Source organism: Apodemus sylvaticus, chromosome 17 (genome assembly GCF_947179515.1).
Source record: "Apodemus sylvaticus chromosome 17, mApoSyl1.1, whole genome shotgun sequence".
Lineage (NCBI taxonomy): Eukaryota > Metazoa > Chordata > Mammalia > Rodentia > Muridae > Apodemus > Apodemus sylvaticus.
In genome coordinates, this window is record NC_067488.1 from 49,936,357 (window position 1) to 49,951,551 (window position 15,195).

The window sequence follows — 15,195 nt, forward strand, 5'->3', positions numbered from 1 at the left end:
TGGAATTACTGGTGTGGTGAAGATTTCTCCAAGATAAGCCCAGGGCAGGGCATTCTGGATATTGTCCACAAGGACACAACCCTGGTGTAGGATCCAAGGTGCAAAGGAACCACGAGTGTGTGTTATTAGCTATGCAAAGACAGTGTGTTCATTCATGGCCGTCTGCAGGGCAAGCTCCTCTGACCTAACAAGCCCACCACCTCACAAATAAACCTATTCTTCCATGAACAACTTAAATTTTTTATTGTATACATTCTGTCTGTATATGCATGTGTGTATATATATATATATGCATATATGTGTATGTGCATATATGTTTGCATATTCAAAGTGCTGTATTTTTTAATTTACATAATTTAATGTACATGGGTGTTTTGCCTACATGTTTGTCTCTGCACCACGACCATGCCTGGTGTTCTGAGATGCTAGAAGATGGGGTCAGATCCCCTGAAACTAAAGTTACAAATGTTGTGAGGCACTCTGTCAGTGCTGGGAACTAAACTCAGGCCCTTTGGAAGGCCAGCCTGTGCTCTTAACCTCTGAGCCATCTCTCCAGCCTACTGCTGTGTTTCTTACATGTTCTGTTTCCCTCTAATCTCTGACCTTGACCCTACCTAGTACTATTCTTTGAACCGACTCAGGACGAGATGCTGGAGAGTTGGCACAGTGGTTAAGAGCAGTTTCTGGGTTTGGTTCCAGCACACATACAGGCCTGTACTTCCAGCTTCAGGGGCTCCAATGCCTCTACAGGTACCTGCACAGACATGCACATACATGCCCCAACACAGACAAGCACACATACTTGAATGTAATTTTAATTTTTTAAGTTTTTGTAAAAGTATACGGTGCTTTACATGCCTTTATTTCTTTTGCAGCTGTGAAGGGACTGGGAGTTGAACCTGGGTCCTCTGGAAGAGCAGCCAGTGCTCTTAACCTCTGAACCATCTCTCCACACACTGAAAAGATATTTTTAAAAAATACACAAAATATGTCTGCTTCTACTTTCCTCCTTCCCAGATCCTCTCCATCCCCAAAGCAATGGGGGTACAGTCCCTTTCCTTGTTATTGTCCCGTAGATGGCAGTTCCTATGTGACCAACTGACTTGAAGTAGGCACTCTTCATTTTGTCAGGATGTTTGGAAGAAGTATCATTTTTGTTCTTCTAGCAAGCATTGTCTTTGTCTCTTTCTCTGTTTCTCTGTGTGTCTGTGTGTGTGTGTGTGTGTGTGTGTGTGTATCTCTCAAACCCTCTTCCTTACCCTCTGTCCCTCTGCTGTCATAGGAATGGCTTCATCACTCACATTGAAAGTACGAACCTATGCTCCAGGCCCGACCAATCACTGCAGTGTTTATTGATACAACTACCACCACCATCATCACCCTCACCCCCACCATCATCAACCCCACCCCCACCATCAGCACCACCACCACCACCATCACCCCCACCCCCACCATCATCACCACCCCCACCATCATCACCACCAACAACAACACGACTACCATCATTGCCGTTACCATCCCCACCACCATCATCGCCAATGGCAGCAGTACCATGACCACCACCAGCAGCAGCAGCAGCACATTTAGAAAAGTCATATGACCCAAGAATGAGTCCTACAACTTCTGTTCACCGAATGGAATGGAAATGTTCTCTTTGCTGCACAGGCCTCCTGAGCTGTCATGTAGAGGGAATCAGCAGCAGGAATCCCACGCAATGCAACATAAAGCAGCATCAAAGCAGACAAGGCATAGGGATAGAACTCATTGGTAGAGCACTTGCTCAGTATACACACGAGAGAGAGAGAGAGAAAGAGAGAGAGAGAGAGAGAGAGAGAGAGAGATTATAATTAAAATCAGAATTTATTGAGGGAGGTCGGTCAGAAGGCTGAAGAGGAAGTCAAACAACACAGGGAAAGAGCCCAGCAAGCCCTAGCTTGAGATCGTCTTGGCCTGACCCTCAGCTGCAGAGCTCCAACAGTCTGCAGCACAGGAGGCTTTTTGTGTCTCCATTTCTCTGTCCCTGGCTGCGGGCCTTGTGGGAGCGATGGTCCCTGAGGCAGTTCTCCTCAACTGAGGCCAACCATTGGGAATTTGGGGGCGGTCGGGAAACCCCTTAGCAGTGGAGCATCTCTGGTGGCTGGCTGGGGAATGAGTACACTGGGCTGAGGTGATGTGAGAGAAGCCAGGCTGACGCTGCCACCCTTCTAGAGCTGAGCTTTCTACTGTTGACCAATGTGAAATAACCGGGTGTGGCCAGAAGACAGTGAAGACATGGCCCTGCTGGATGACTGGTCTCAACTATTATTGCAAGCTACACCTTCATATATCTGTCAACAAATTGGGTGACTATGCTAACCCTTTGGCTCAGACTAACCTGATAAGCAGTCCTTTCCACTCTACCTCCCTCTAGTTCTTTCTCCACAAACTAGTCTAAATTCACTCTTATACTTCTTTTGGTGGGGGGAGGAAACTGAGATGTGGTCTCATGTAGCCCAGGCTAGCCTCAAAGTCACTGTGTAACCAAGGATGACCTTGAACTCCTAATCCTCCTACCACCACATCTTGAGTACTGAGATTATAGGCACACATCACCTTGCCTAGTTTTTACTTATATTTTTTCTCAACTCTTTGAAGGTATGGGGTGGGTGCTGTCTCAGAACTTTGTGGCCCAATAGACAAGCCATCCAATTTTGGGCCTCCATTCATGGTCCCTGTGATTAATTCTTCAATATAAATGTAGGGCTTTGAAATTAACCTGTTAATAACCAGCATACAAGTATCATTTTTCTATCTATCTTTCTAGACACTGTCTAACCCTGGCAGGCCTGGAACTCCCTCTGTAGACCAGTCTGACCCGAACCTCACAGAGATCCACCAGCCTCTGCTCGCAGAGTGCTGGGATGCAGGGTGTACAGCAACTTGCTTTTTCCACACGATCATCTTACCACTTCTGACTTCTGAAAGGCAAAGCCAATGACAGAGCATTTTGGCAGATGGCTAGACATGGATCCCACACATCCAACCTGGAATCCACATGCCTAGAAAACATACCCGCTTATCCTTTCTTCTCCGTCTCTCCTCCTGGGTAATTTCTCCAAAGGTATTCTCTAGATCTTGACTGAGCTGTCCCCAGTACACACTTTGCCTTTCTGTTGCTTAACTTCTCGTTCAGGTCGGCCCTGTTGCCTGGAATGTTCCCTCTTCCCCTTGGATTCAACTCCTGACTCTCATCCCATGGCCTCCAGGAAGCCCTTGGTTATTTCTCTTTTATTTTATTCCTGGCTCTTTTATTTTCTCTGACACTATATCTAAGGGCATGATGAGGTTTACCCTGGTGGTAGTCTCCTGCTGTTAGGATCCCCATATTCCAGATAAGGAAACTGAGACTCAGTGAAGGTACACGCCTTGCCCAATATCACAAAGCTAAACACTAGCAACACCAGAGTCCAGATCCTAAGATTAGAATCCTGCATACAATTTGGCAAGTATTTATTGGCTGCATATAGAGAGATAAAAGAAACATTTAAGGGTAAAATAGGCCAGGCAAGGTAGATAATATATGCCTTTAACTCCAGCACTCAGGAGGTAGAGGCAGGAGGATCTATATCTCTGGGGTCTCTGTAGTGAGTTCCAGGCCAACCAGGGCTACATAAGGAGATCCTGTGTAAAAATAACCAGAAAGGATGAGGTCCTGTTTGCCACAGTCACACACAGGCTCTGCAGATGGCACACAGCAGCCATGCTGTAGAGACCTTGGAGATAAAAGAGAGCTTGAGTCTGGTGGGGTGCAGTAAAGCCAGAGGTAGGTTTGTCTGATAGACAGGACTGAGGTGGGGCATTGTAGCTCTGAGCACTCTGTAAACACAGGGCGTGTTTGAGCTTGGGAGACATGTGCTTTGCTTTGGGAGATAAGGCTCCGGAGCTTGTCTGAGGTCCTGCTGTCAAAAGTAAAGAATGCTAAAGTAAGGGATGTTGTGTGCTCCTGTGAGTGAGAGCCAAACAGATAAGAGTTACCTGGTAGAGCCTTGCCGTGTGTGTGTGTGTGTGTGTGTGTGTGTGTGTGTGTGTGTGTGTATGATTGTGTTTCTACATTTTTAGACAGGGTATTATTCTGTAGCCCAGGCCAGACTTGAACTTGCACCTGCGTCCTGAGTCCTGGGATTGTGGGTGTTATTACAGCCACCACACCCAGGCAATAGTTAGATGGTAGGATTGGAAAGACTGTGAAATGGATTTGAGGAGCCGAGAGTATAGCTTAATGGCATTTTTATTTTATTGATTTCACTTGTTGTGGATCAAACCCAAAAATTGCTAAGCAATGTTACCACTGATTTATATTCCAAGACATATTTCCATCCATGTTCTACAAACCCTTTCCCTTGTTCTGAAATCGTCCATGACAAGTGGCAATCACTTTTTAGTATTCTCATAATAGCTCAGTAGGGGAAACTGTAACTGGCAGTAACTGGCAATAAAGCATTGAACGTTTCAGGGTAGCTGGTATAAAAGGGGTTGGGTGTTCTCAACACAAAGTGATGGATGTATGGATGGACGAACGGACAGATGGACAGATGAATTCATTACCCAGTTGGCTTGATTTAAGCACTGCACATTGTATGCCTGAAATGGTATATCACACTGTATACCATAAATATAAACAATTATAATGTGTCAAGTAAAAAGTTTTAGCCTGTTGTGTGGCCTGTGGGAGGAGAGCCCTGTAAGCTAGGTGGCATACACCTATAGTCTCTGCACTTGGAAGTCTGAGGCTGGAGTATTGCTGCAAGTTTGAGACCAGCCTAGTCTACATGGTGAATTTCAGGCCAGCCAGAACTATATAATGAGACCCTGTCTCAAAACAAACAACAGGGGCTGGAGAACACAACAGCTCTTGCAGAGCTGAGTTAGGGTCTCAGCCCCACCATCGGGCAGCCCACAACCTCCTGACGTCCTCTCTGGACTCCACAGGCATCGCATCCAAGTGCACATACCCACACATTTACACATAATTAAAAAAAATTTTTAATCAAATGAACAATAACAACACAATGAGTCTCTGTTTAAAGTGTTTTTGGAGCCAGGAATGGTGGTGCACACTTTAATCCCAGCACTCAGGAGGCAGAGGCAGGCTCAGATCTCTGAGTCCTAAGCCAGCCTGATCTACAGAGTGAGTTCCAAGACAGCCGGGGCTATACTGAGAAATCCCAAAACAATAATGACAAATCAAAAAAGAAACAAAAACTTGCAACTAGATTCCTGCTGTCATCAAGTAATACTGCAGGTTTTAAACACTTTTCATTTTATTTTTCTTTCTTTTCTTTCTCTCTCTCTCTCTCTCTCTCTCTCTCTCTCTCTCTCTCTCTCTCTCTCTCTCTCTCTTTGAGACAGAGTTTCTCTGTGTAGCCTTGGCTGTGCTGGAACTCACTATATAGACCAGGCTGACTTGAATTCATAGAGATCCACTGGCCTCTGCCTCTTGAGTGCTGGGGTTAAAAGTGTGTGCCACCATGCCTAGCTTGGGATCTATATCTTCCTCAGCACCCATGAGTCTCTCTGTTTCCCCAATGCCATTTTGTGGTATTTTGCAGTTTTATCTCCATCTCACAGATAAGGAAAAGAGAGGGTCAAACAAGTAAGGTGACCAAGTGTCCCAGTTTGCAGGGACGAAGTAAAGGTTCAAGACAGGACAAATTTCAAGGCTATTCCATCTATAAGATACTTTCCGCACTTGAATTACACGGACCAGGCACACTCACCGATGTTGGAGTTTATTTCATCATCCCAAACAGTATCTCCATCTCCCGAAGACACACAGTGCTTTTTAACCCTGGTTCTAGGAATCAGAACTCTGTCACCAGTCTCTTGATTGACTCTCTTTGGTTACTTCAGAAAAGAATACAAATATAGGGTGTTTTTGTTTTCTATCCTGGTGTTTTTGTTGCTGTTTTGGTTTTTGTTTGCTTAGTCAGGGTAGAGATCAAAGCTAGACCTTCATGCAAGCCAGACAAGACCACCGTTCTAAAACATATTCTTACATTGATCTGTGTCTTTTGAGCCAAGCCTCTAGAAAGTCAGAGAATCACAAAATGGATGAGTTTTCACCTCAAGAGTGAAAAAATCCAAACTTTGTTGGAGGAATGCCTAACTGGAGAGATCTACCTTAAAAGCTATTCTTTGGCTCCCCCTGGTGGTTATGATCACAAGCTCTTTTTAGAGTTTTGTTTGGTTTACTTGTTTTGTTCTGATATGTTCTGTTCTGTTTTGTTTTGTTTTTCGAGACATGATTTCTCTGTGTAACCTTGGCTGTCCCGAAACTTACTTTGTAGACCCTGGCCTTGAACTCACAGAGATCTGCCCGCCTCTGCCTCCTGAGTGCTGGGACTATAACTGGGTGTCATCACCACCATCACCAGGGCCCACAACATCTTTTTAAAATTATTGATATTTTAGTCCTTTCTAAAGAGGAAGAAACACCATCCAAGAAAAGCTAAAGTAAAGATTACCATTAAAGTGAGATGTTTTGGCTCATATACAAAATCACAGCATTTGGAAGACTTAAGCAGGAGGCAAGGCAAATTGATTTATATCATGACTTCCAGTCAGTAATATAAGGGGATGCTGTTGAAAAATAGATAAACTAACAAACACTAACAGGATCTTGTGTATGAGTGTGTGTGTGCCTGTGTGTGTGTGTAAATGTGTGTGAGTGCATGTCAGTGTGTGTGTGTGTGTGAGAGAGGGTTTGAGTATTTGTGTATGTGTGAGTGCATATGTGTGTAAGAGTGTGTATGAGCATGTGTGAGTACATGTCTGTGTGAGTGTATGTCACCGTGTGAGTATGTGTGTGTGTGTGTGTGAATGCATGTGTAAGTATGTGAGTGCTTATGTAAGTGTATGAGTGAGTGTGTGAGTATGTGTGAATATGTGTGAGTGTGTGTATGTGTGAGTGTGTGTGAGTGTGTGAGTGGGGGGGAGGACTCTTGTGCCCTGCTCTGTCATCCTCCACTTTATCCCATCTCATTGCAACTTGCAGCAATCCCCCTGTCTCTGACCCCAAAGAGAGCATATAGGGGTTACACGCACAATTGCCACATCCAGATTTTTTTTGTTTTGGTTTTTTTTTTTAAAGATTTTATTAATTTATTAATTTTTTCATATATGAGTACACTGTAGCTGTACAGGTGGTTGTGAGCCATCATGTGGTTGCTGGGAATTGAAATCAGGACCTCTGCTCGCTCCAGCCCAAAGATTTATTTATTATTATGTGTAAGTACACTGTAGCTGTCTTCAGACACACCAGAAGAGGGTGTCAGATCTCATTACGTATGGTTGTGAGCCACCATGTAGTTGCTGGGATTTGAACTCAGGACCTTTGGAAGAATAGTCAGTGCTCTTTCCCGCTGAGCCATCTCACCAGCCCTTGTTTTGTTTTGTTTTGTTTTGTTTTTTTAACCAAGACGCTAGGGATTTTTGTTTGTTTGTTTTTTGTTTTTTGTTGTTTTTTTTTTTCCCCCGAGACAGGGTTTCTCTGTATAGCCCTGGAACTTACTCTGTAGACTAGGCTGGTTTCGAACTCAAAAATCCACCTGCCTCTGCCTCCCAGGGTGCTGGGAGGCGTGCGGCACTACCGCCTGGCTGGTTTTTTTTTTTTTAACCCAGACGCTGGGGATTCAAGCTCAGGTCCACCCTCAGCAAGTCCTCTTACTTGCTGAGCCATCTCTACAGCCACAGTTTTGTTTTGTTTTCTTCTAGTAAATAAAAATTGCCCAAGCTGCAATAGTGGGAGACTCAGGTCCACAGTTAAAGTGCATGCCAAAACAGCATGGTCATCAAAACACATGAGATTTCACTGCAATACAATGCAAACATCCACGACAACTAAATATTAATTTTATTTTTGCTTGTTTTGCAATGAGGACTTTTTCTGATGTTTATGTTTTTTGAGACAAGTTCTCATGTAGCCCAGACAGACTTTGAACTCACTGTGTAGTCAAGGTGGGTCTTGAATTACATCTCCTCTTTTTTTTTTTTTTTCTTTTTTTGGTTTTTCGAGACAGGGTTTCTCTGTGTAGCCCTGGCTGTTCTGGAACTCATTCTGTAGACCAGGCTGGCCTCAAACTCAGAAATCCACTTGCCTCTGCCTCCCAAGTGCTGGCATTAAAGGCATGTGCCACCACTGCCCAGCCATATCTCCCATTTCTATTTCCCAAATTCTGAGATTATGAGTCTCTATAGGGAGCGTACATCTGGAACAAGATGTAGAACTGTCAGCTCCTTCTCCAGCACCGTGTCTGCTTGCACACCACCATGCTTCCCACCATGATAATGATGAATTAAACCTCTGAAACTGTAAGTCAGCAGCAATGAAATGTTCTCCTAGGACATTCTTCTTCCCCTGTCCCTTTGGGGTTGGGATAGAACACAGAACCTCAGGCATGCTAGGCAAGCACATTACCAGTGAACTCTCCAGCCCAATAGCAAATTTGAAACACGGATGAGCGGAACCTAACGCTGTGCTTGCCCTACCCTGCCTCGTCACTACTGACCCGAGCCCAGCAAGCACTGGAACAAAAGCTAGCTCTATTCCCAGGTGTGCAGCTCAAGGACCCTTGACGGCAGCCCCATAAAACTTCACTGTAGGAAAATGGAAGGTTCTGTGCGGACTTGCTCACTGTGGTGATTTGAACTTGAATGGCCCCATAGCCTCATAGATTTGAATACATGGTCCCTAGTTGGTGGCTGTTTAGGAAGGAGTAGGAGGTGTGGCTTTGTTGAAGGAAGTGTGTCATGTGTCACTGGGGGTGGGCAGAGGTTTCAAAAGCCTCCTGCCATCCCCAGTGGCTCTCTCTGCTCCCTTTTTGTGGGTCAGATGTGAGCTACAGTTGTTGCTACAGTGCTGTGTTTACCTGCCTGCTGCCATGCTCCCCACCATGACAGTCATGGGCTCCAGTCTGCCTGAAATTATAAGCCTCAATTAAACCCTTCCTTCTGGAAGGTGCCTTGGGCAAGGTGGATTATCACAGCAAGAGAAAAGTAACTAAGACACCAACCAACCAGTTCACAGAAATGAGGAGGACATTTTCATATCTTGCCAGGAGTAGTTAAAAGGTCTTCCATAAGGAAGAAAGATTTCTTCTCATTATTTTTGATTGTGTGTGTTTCTGTGTTGTTGTTTTTGAGGGAGTTGGTTCTGTGCACATAAGTGCAGTATCTGTGGAGGCCAGAAGAGGGCACTGGATCCCTGGAGTTACAGGTGGTTATAGATCACATGTGGGTGCTGGGAACTGAATGCAGGCCCTCTGCAAAGCAGCCAGTGCTCTTAACCCTGACCTGCCTCTCCAGCCCCACACACCTGTTCTTCTTTTTATCTGAGTCCTCACTTTATTGCAAAGGATGACCTTGAACTCCTGATTCTCCTGCCTCTCGATTGCTAGGACTGTGGGTGGATTCTCCCATGCCAGGTCTTTTTTCTCTTTCCTTTCTCCCTCTTTCCCTCTCTCCATTCTTCTTCTTTCCTCAGTCTTGGAACCCATAGATGGTTCTGTAGGTAAACGCACTTGCCTTGCAAGGCTATTGGCTTAAATTGGATCCACATATAGGAGGATGGAGAGGGCTGAGCATGATAGTGCTCACCTTAATCCCCTCAGCTCCCCTGCTGGGGAGACAGCAGGAGGATCCTGTGAGTTCAAGGCCAGCCTGGTCTACATAACAAGTTCTAAGGCAGCAAGGGCGACATAAAAAGACCCCATCTCAAACAAAACAAAACAAACAAAACAAAACAAGAGTAGACAGAATCAACTCCATCAAGTTGTCCTCTTTGATCTCCACATTCCAAAAACGCACTGTAGCACACATGACAACATACACACATTAAATAACAACTTAATGGCACTGTCTTGTTATGTTCCTCTGGCTGGTTTTGAACTCCTGGCTTAAGTGATTGTGTTTGGTTTTTGGTTTGTTTGTTTGTTTGTTCATTTTTTGCTTTTGTTTGTTTTGTCCACTTGACATAAGCTGGGTTATCTGTGAAAAGGGAACTTCAGTTGAGAGAATGTCCAATCAAACTAGCCTACAGGCAAATCCGTGGGGTAATTTTTCTTGCTGATTAATGTGGAAGGGCCCAGCCCACCCCTGGACAGGTGGTCTTTAGTTGTTTAAGAAAGCAGGCTGAGCAAGCTGTGGGGAGCAAGCCAGTAAGTAGCATTCCTCCATGGCCTCTGCTTCAGTGCCTGCCTCCAGGTTCCTGCCCAGACGTTCCTGTATGATGGACTGCAGGCTGTAAGCTGAAACAAATCCTTCCCTCTGCAAGTTACATTTGGTTGTGATGTTTATCACAGCAATAGACCCTAACTAAGACTGCAGATCTAATAACTCAGCATCGGGTAGATCACAGATGTGGACTGCCACAGCTGCCTGGCCTCACTCGTGTGGTTGCAATGTGTTTATTCTTACTGCCAGCATGAAGACATCACAGTAGGTACATCCTTTCTGCTCAAACATGGCATACTAACGACGATTCCCATGTAAGGCCCACCCAGAGCCCATGGGTACACACACCACGTATCTCTGTCAAGAATCTGCTGGGTCACAAGGAAGGTGGATTTCCAACTTTGACATTTTACCTACCATCCATCTCTCTAGCCTTCTCATTCTTTCTCTCTCATCTACTCCAGAGGTATGGGGGGGGGCGGTCGTGTAATTCAGATTTCCTTTTCACACGTTTGTTCGGTTTTGAATAGTGTTGAGTTTTGTTTTGGTTTCGTGCTGTTTGATTTGGTGCTAGGGGTGGAACAGAGAGCCCTCGTGCATGCTGAGCAAGTGCTTCACCTTGACACCACACTCCTGGGCCCTGCCTCTCACGGTGACAGCCACTCCAGCGAGTGCACAAGCTTTAAGTGGGTCACACTCATCTCTGCTGTGACCCCACTATGAATATCTCTAAGTTTTGATTTGTTGTTATTGTTATTGTTTCTTTTTTTTTTTTTTTTTTTTTTTTTGAGGCACAGCCTCCCACAAAGCTTTATGGCTTTAAACTTGTGACTTGACCGGTGATGGCTTTAGTCTCCCGGTGATGGCTTTTCTTCAAACACTGGGTCTATACTCAGTCTGACTGTAAATTTGCATTTTTCTGATGACCCTGGAGCTGAAGTACTTTTACCTGTGTTTTGGTGTCTTGGTTGGGGTCTGTATTGTTGTGAAGAGACACCATAACCATGGCAAATTTTGTAAAGGAAAACATTTAATTGGTGCTGGCTTAAGTTTCAAAGGTTCAGTCCATTATTGTCATGGCAGAAACCAAGTCAGTGTGCAGGCAGACAAGTGCTGGAGGAGGAGCTGAGAGTTTCACACCTTGATGCAAAGACAACAAAAGTAAAACAGACCCTAGGCAGGCTTGGTCTTCTGCTACCTCAAAGCCAACACCCTCCAGCCAAACCACACCCACACTAGCAAGGCCACACCCACACCAGCAAGGCCACACCCACACCAGCAAGGCCACACCCACACCGGCAAGGCCACACCTCCTAATAGTGCCACTCCCTGTGAGCCAATGGGGGACTTTTTTTTTCAAACCACCATAGTGACCTATATATCTTTTTAGTAATGCGTTCGGTTCTTCTATCCATTTCAGAAAAGTTGGAATGTCTTATGAGTTAAAAAAAATGGGGGTGGTGATGCTGTCATCAGGATGGCCCAGCGTGTAAGGCTATCTTATGCCAAGTCTAGTGACCTGAGTTCGATCCCTAGGGCTCACGGCAGAAGGAGGGAGCTGACCCCTGCAGGTTGTCTTTGACCTCTACCAATGTGCCATGAAGCATGTACCTACACACACACACACACACACACACACACAGAGAGAGAGAGAGAGAGAGAGAGAGAGAGAGAGAGAGAGAGAGAGAGAGAGAAATACATTAATTCATTAAACCAACCTACAAATCCTCACTGATATCTTTGGGACCAAGGAGATGGCTTACGGGGTAAAGGTGTTTGCAGGCAAGCCTGAAGATGCCATTTCCATCCCTGGGACGCACGTGGTGGATGGGGAGAACGGACTCCTGCAAGCTGACCTCTGGCCTCTCATCGTGCAGAATGCACCACAGCCCTCCACAAACAACCATCTTTAAAACACAATACACATTTTTTTTTCTCAAAAGTTCTTTGTGGGCCGGGCGGTGGTGTCACACGCCTTTAATCCCAGCACTTGGGAGGCAGAGGCAGGCAGATGGATTTTTGAGTTCGAGGCCAGCCTGGTCTACAGAGTGAGTTCCAGGACAGCCAGGGCTATACAGAGAAACCCTGTCTCGAAAAACAAACAAACAAACAAAAAAACAACAACAAAAGTTCTTTGTGAGTCCTTTTCTGGGTGGTTGATGTGCAGATGTCCTCCCCCACTCTGTGGCCTGTCTTTTCTCTCCAGTGCCGGGGATGGATCCCAAGGCGTCAAAGCATGCTGGACAATAGTTGTGGTACCAAGCATGGCCTCCAGCCCTGCTTTAGATATCACTTCTAAGAAATCTTTCCTAACGAAGGTTACAAATATTTTCTTCTAGAAGTTTTGTAGTTTAGGTTTTGCTTTAGTCCCCTCCCCTACAACACCTTTTTTTTCTTTTCACTTTCTTTTTTTGTGGTTGTGTTCATCCTGGATGTTTGTTTGTTTGTTAAGACAGGATTTTGCTGGTAAGATGGCTCAGCGGTTAGGAGCACTGACTGCTCTTCCAGAGGTCCTGAGTTCAATTCCCAGAAACCACATGGTGGCTCACAACCATCTATAAAGAGATCTGATGCCCTCTTCTGGCCTGCAGGCATACATACAAGCAGAACGCTGTACACATAATAAATAAATACATCTTAAAAAAAAAAAAAAAAAGACAGGGTTTCTCTATATAGTCCTGGCTGTCCTGGAACTTACTCTGTAGACCAGGCTGCCTTGAACTTAGGATCTACCTGCCTCTGCAGATAGTGCAGCGTGTGCCACCACCTGGTTGGCTCCTATCCTTGATTGTTAAAGTCAGGGTCCTGCATCTCCCTAGGTCCCTGCCTTGGGAGTACTGGAATCACAGGTATGCAGTACCATGCCTAGGTATAGTTTTTGAGATTACAGGAATGTGTCACTATGACTGGTCCACCTAGATTTTCTTCTTCTTTAAACAAAAATCATTTATTAATGTTGTATACATGTGTGTGCACACATACTATAGCCTTTGTGTGGTCATAAGAAGGGGACTTGCAAAATCATTTATTCCTTCCACCATGTGGGTTCTGGGAATCAAACTCTGGCCACAAGGCTTTCATGGCTTTTCCTTTGCCCACTAAGCCATTTACCACCTCCCCTTCTCTCTTTCTTTCCTTTTTATCTTATTTCATGTGTCTGACTGTGGTGTGTGACATATTCATGTGTTTGAATATGTTTGGCCCTGGGAGTGGCACAATTAGGAGGCATGGCCTTGTTGGAGTAGGCGTGGTCTTGTTAGAGGAAGTGTGTACTGTGGGGGTAGGCTTTGGGACCCTCCTAGCTGCCTGGAGAGTCTGCTCCTGGCTTCCTTTGGATGAAGATGTAGAGCTCTCCACTCCTCCTGCACCATGACTGCCCAGACATCGCCATCCTTCCCACCATGATGATAATGGACTAAACCTCAGAACCTGTAAGCCAGCCCCCATTAAATGTTGTCCTTTATAACAGTTGCCTTGGTCATGGTGTCTCTTTACAACAATTGAAATCCTAACTACGACAATGAGTGTTTCACCTGCATGTATCTATATGTGCTGTGCTGTGTGTGTGTGTGTGTGTGTGTGTGTGTGCAGTGCCCATGGAGACCAGAACAGAGTGTTGGAACCCCTAGAACTAGAGTTTCAGACAGGATCTGAACCTGGGTCCATTGTAAGAATGAGTGTTCTTAGCTACTGAGCCACCCCTCCTGCCCTCCAAGGCTCACATCTATGGTCAATTTGGAGTTACTTAATGGGTGGCTTGAAGGCGTGCTCTACATTTTTTTGTTTTTTTTGTTTTTTGGTTTTTGGGGTTTGGTTTTTTTGAGACAGGGTTTCTCTGTATAGCCCTGGTTGTCCTGGAACTCACTCTGTAGACCAGGCTGGCCTCAAACTCAGAATCTGCCTGCCTCTGCCTCCCAGAGTGCTGGGTTTACAGGCGTGTGCCACCACCGCCTGGCTAGGAGTGCTGTACTTTTGCTTTCTCATATTGACTTTCTTATGGCCCTGGTGACATTTTTTGACAGGTCCTTTTCCTGTTGGATTGCCCCGGAACCTTTGTAGAAAATCAATTGACTGCAAATAGCAGACTCTGTCTCCCACCATTTATGTGTCTGTCCTGACATCTGTGCTCTACTGTCTGCAACACTGGAGCATTTTACTAAAATGTCTCCAACTTTGTTTTTACTTTAAAACTATATATTCTAAACTGGCTCAGTGTTAAAATTGCATGCCGCCTTTATTCACAGTTTGGTTTGCTTCCCAGCACCCACACGATAGCTCACAGTTCCCTGAAACTCCAAGTCCCTGGAACCTGACACTTTCTCTCTGACCTCCATGGGATTCCTCATGCATGACTCGCACACATACACACAAGCACACATAGAGAGACACAAAACATAAATCTTTATAAAAACAAAACAAAGACAGAAAGCTTGCTGGACATGGCGGTGCACAAATAGATAACTCAAGCTATGTGTAAACTTTGTCTCAAAAAAAAAGGAAAAGAAAACAAATAAACAAAACCCTTATGTGTTCTGCTTTCTGATGTTGCTGCAATAAAATATAAAATATAAGGCACATGTCACTATGCTGGACTTAATTTGTTTTTTTTTTCTTTTTCTTTTTTCCTTTCTTTCTGTCTTTCCTTCTTTTTCTTATTTTTTTCTTCTTTTAGTTTTCTGAGATAGGATTTCCCTGTATAACCCTGACTGTCCTGGGGCTCTCTCTGTAGACCAGGCTGGCCTCAAACTCACAGAGATTCATTTGCCTCTGCCTGTGGAATGCTGGGATTAAAGGCATGAGCTACCACTGCTCAGCCTAATTTGGTAATTTTTGAGGTAAGAATTCACTGTGGAGACTAAGTTAAGTGTCACACTTTAAGTGATCCTCCTGCCTCAGCTTCTTAAATGTTACTGTTGCAGGCATATACTGCCTCACCCAGGTATAGTTACAAGTTTTCTATGTTTGTTTTTTATCTTTTGTTGGTTT